This window comes from Alligator sinensis, unplaced genomic scaffold, assembly GCF_000455745.1.
Source record: "Alligator sinensis unplaced genomic scaffold, ASM45574v1 scaffold142_1, whole genome shotgun sequence".
In the NCBI taxonomy this organism is placed as follows: domain Eukaryota; kingdom Metazoa; phylum Chordata; order Crocodylia; family Alligatoridae; genus Alligator; species Alligator sinensis.
The window spans coordinates 37,773-42,341 of record NW_005843744.1 but is presented as its reverse complement, the minus strand read 5'-3'; positions in this window follow the sequence as shown (position 1 = coordinate 42,341).

Genomic DNA, 4,569 nt, shown 5'->3' with positions numbered 1-4,569 from the left:
TGATGGAGTTCACAGTTTCAGGCGGCTCCTAGTTAGCATCATGCTGGTGCTGGTGTAGTGAGCATGTTTGTTATTGCCCTGAAATAGAATAGTTTTCTGATAGCATACTGTTAGGTTAACAATAATTTGGATTTTTAAGAAGTATTAGCTTTGCAGCTGAATACAAGGCATGACCTGTGGCCTAGCAATGCAGCTGACCACAAGGCAGAATGATAGCTAAGCCTTTGCTTGTGTCAAGTAATCATTTTAACTGTGTTAAGCATTTTCTGAGTAAAATGCAGCAAGTGGATCTGTGTCTGTGTGCTGGAAAATCAGCTACAGCAAGAAGCAAGATAAGACAAAGAAGCCATTGTTCTAAGTACAGTGATCGTGTCCTTAAGACGTATCTACTACTGTGCAAGGTTTTGCTAACATATCATAATGTTACTGTTACTTAACTTTTAGCTTTTAAAAAGTGCTAGTTCAGCTTAATAGAAATATGCTGTTACAAAGATTTGTAAAGCACCGCCCAAATATTGCTTTTTGTTAACCCTGTAGTCTTGCCTTGTTGTAAAAAGTATAAAAGATCGCCCCACCCGTTAGGGGGGGCCATTTTGCCTTTTGCTGGCTTTATGGTCTTTGCTCGAGCAAATAAATGACTGTCAGTTCTTTACCCGCGTTGTCTGGTCCCTATTGTAGCTAGATAATGAACTTTAGGGAGTTTTCTCAGACCACACTGGGGATGTGCCAGCAGTGGGAAAGGCCCTGGTCATGCCTGGGCAAGTGCTGGGTGTGACACTGGGGGCACCGAGATGACACAAGCTGCAGAAAACTGGCTGAGAAATAACCAGAGGGAGCTGGAAGGAAGCTGCTGGGACGAAGCAGGCTGGACCGGGCTCCACTCCCCCAAGACTTCCCAGAAAGGAAGCTGCAGCTCAGGTCCTGAGGGCAGGAGGGGCTTGGGCCTGCAGGCAGGATGCCTGCCAAAGACGCTGGAAATATCTGAAGGCCCTGGCAGGGGTGGAGGATGTTTGCCAGTTGGACTGACTCACGGATTGGACTTGATTTGGCTGATTTGGCCTGGGATGTGAAAAAGTTCTTAAAAAACAACAACAAAAAAACCCAAAACTGAGGGCTGGAGGGGCAGGGGGCAGGGTTCAGCTCCTGGCTGCAGGTAGGATGGGGTGAGGCAGACACACTGAGGTGCCGGACATCACAGCATGCCCTGTGGCGAAGATATTTGATAACTCGTGGCGCTCAGGAGAGGTGCCGGAGGACTGGAAAAGCCAACGTGGTCCCAACCTTCAAGAAAGGAAGGAAGGGAGGGGGCCACCTTTCTTGTGGCTGCCTAAAAATTCATCTTGTGGCCACCTACAAATTCACTGGTTTGGGGGGGGATAGTGGGAGATATGGCAGCAAGGAATAGGAGATGCCCTGTTTACCACGGCACCCTTGGAGTAACGGCCACAAACTGACGGAGAGCCGATTTAGGCTGGACATCAGGAAAAACTTTACAGTTAGGGTGGCCAGAATCTGGAACCAACTTCCCAGGGAGGTGGTCCTCGCCCCTACCTTGGGCAAATTCAAGGGGAGGTTGGACGATCACCTGTCTGGGGTCTTGTGAACCCAGCATTCATTCCTGCCATGTCAGGCTCGATGGTCTGTTCAGGTCCCTCCTGACCCTAGCTACTATGAAACTATGAAACTATGAATCTGGAACGGGCTTTGAAGAGAGGTGGTGCTCTCCCCTACCCTGGGGGTCTGTAAGAGGAGGCTGGACATGCACCTGGCTGGGGTCATCTGACCCCAGCGCTCTTTCCTGCACAGGGCAGGGAGTTGGACTCGATGATCTACTGAGTTCCCTTCCAACCCTAACATCTATGAATGAATGAAGGAAGACCCAGGGAATTACAGATCAATCAGTCTGATGTCCATCCCTGGAAAGATCCTGGAGAAAATCATCAAGGGATCCATCAGCAACAGGCTAGAGGAAGGCAAATTTCTGAGTGCCAGCCAACATGGCTTTGTCGCTGGAAGGTGTTGCCTGACCAACCTCTTCTCCTTCTGTGGTCAGGTGATGCACTGCCTGGACAAGGGAGACGAGGTTGATGTCATATCTAGATTTCAAGAAGGCCTTTGACTTGGTCTCCCATGATGTCCTCATGGCTAAGCTGGAGAACTGCGGCCTTGACCACCCCACAGTCCGATGGCTGGGGAACTGGCTCCGGGGCCGGACCCCAAGAGTATTAGTTGATGACTGCAAATCAACATGGTGCAAGGTGACTAGTGGTGTCTCTCAGGGCTTAGTACTCAGGCCAGTATTCTTCAACATCTTCATTAATGATCTGGAATTAGGAGCCAGATGTGGACTGGCAAAGTTTGCAGATGACACTAAATTATGGGGGAAGGTGGTCACACTGGAGGCTCTGTCGCCACCAGGCTGGGGATACAGGCTGACCTGAATGGGCTCACAAGGTGGAGGGACCAAAGCCTGATGGCATTTAATGTGAAGAAGTGCAGGGTGCTCCACCTCGGGAGGAAAAACAAGCATCATACTTATAGGTTTGGCAGGCCTTGCTAGCACCACGACCGAAAGAAACTTGGGGGTCTTGAATGACCACAAAATGAACATGAGCCACCAATGCAATGTCATGGCCAGCAAAGCAATCCAAACTCTGGCATGCATCCACCAATGCATCTCAAGCAAAACCAGGGACATCCTCCTCCTGCTGTATTCAGCCTTAGTGAGGCTGCAGCTGGAGTACTGCGTCCAGTTTTGGGCCCCCCCTTCCAGAGGGAGATAGACAAACTTGAGAGTCCAGAGGAGAGTAACCCACACGGTCAAAGGCGAAGAGAGCAAGCTTTACGAGGAGAGGCTGAGGGATTTGGGACTCTTCAGCCTGGAGAAGAGAAGGCTCGGGGGGACTTGGTGGCAGCCTATAAGTATATAAGGGGGTGCACCAGGGTCTCAGAGAACAGTTGTTCACCAGGGCCCCCCAAGGGATAACAAGGTCTAATGGCCACAAACTCCTGGAAGGCTGATTTCCACTAGACATAAGGAAAAACTTCTTTACAGTCCAAGTGTCCAGGATCTGGAACAGACTCCCTCACCCCCACCCCAAGGTGCTGCAAACACCTACTCTGGACTCACTTAAGGCGTTTGGATGCTTATCTTGCTGGGATCATTTGTTCCCAGCAGACTTCCTGCCTATGGCAGGGGGCTGGACTCGATGATCTCGCGAGATCTCTTCCAGCCCCTAATGTCTATGAATCTGTGAGATCCTGGCTGGCTCTGGCCCCAGCTGCTCCACCTTTTTCCAACCCGCAGGTCCCTGGATGAAGCTGGCACCCAGGGTCTGCAAGGCTGATGAGGACCTTCCCGGGGGTCTTGCCTCACCCCTGGCAACAGATCCATCCTCTTGAGACCAGACATGGGGACTGACAGGCTGCAGCAGGGGCAATGGAGGCTGGAGTGGAGGAAGTGAAGGGGTAAAGGGACTTGGTGCTGGGAGACGTGGCCCAGAGACTGGGGGAGACGCAGCTGAGCCCGGGATGTGTTGAGAGTGGGTGACACTGGGGATTCAAAGTCAGGGGTCATGGCACCCCCAGGGACCGTGAGATACATCCAGGGGTGCCTGTGACATGAGCACTGCCCGATGCCTGGACTTGCCAAGGTTTGTGCCACGGTAAAACCACTCTGGTCCTGCCCTGTAATCAAATGACTATGGCAAACCAAGGGTGTCCTGGAGTCTAGGGAGGCTGGGGACTGGACTGGGAAGGGTCAGGCTGGGACAATGTGGACAGGCCCAGGCAATGTCCATGAGTCACACAACTCAGAGAAGCGGGGCTGGAAGGGACCCCAGAGGTCATCTGGTCCAACCCCTGCCTGAGGCAGGATCAGCCCTGGCCAGCCCATCTCAGACAAGCCCATCACCTAGTCTCTTTCAGACTACTGCCCACCCCAACACAGCACCAGTCATCACTCCCGCAGGGGAGGCAGGGGAACCGCAGCAGCCAATGCCTGCCTCTCTCAAGGCTGTTAATACACACTCCAGAGACCCCAGGAAGAGGTCGTGCCTCCCCTACAGAGGAAGGCAACCCCCCCCCAGTCTGTACCAATCAGACCAGGGGCAAAATCCCTTCCTGACCTCAGTGTGGTGTTGTTCTGACCCTGAGTGGAAGGGCCAGGACCGTAGCCAGGACCCTCTGGGTTTGGGCCCAGCAGGAGCATTGGCATAGCCCAGTAACTGTCCCCAACCCTCAACGATGGGCATTTACTGGCCCCATCAGCCTCTCCCCCCCCCAGACTTTAGGACTGCAATAAAGGGCTATAAAGTGTCTCTGCCGCCTGCCCCTTGTGCCACTGGGTGGAGCCCCGGTAGCCCTACAGACCCTGGCCTCCCCGCAGGCTGTGAGCGACATGCTGGGAGGCCAGCTGATGCAGTGTGGACGGGTGGCTCTTTTGTGGTTGGGGTTGGCAGGAGGGGCCGAGCTGCCTGGGACACAGATGTGTCATGGATTCATCCCTTGAGGGATGGATTTGGAGGCAAGTAGAGCATGGCGAGCCAGAGAAGCTCCAGTACAAGGATC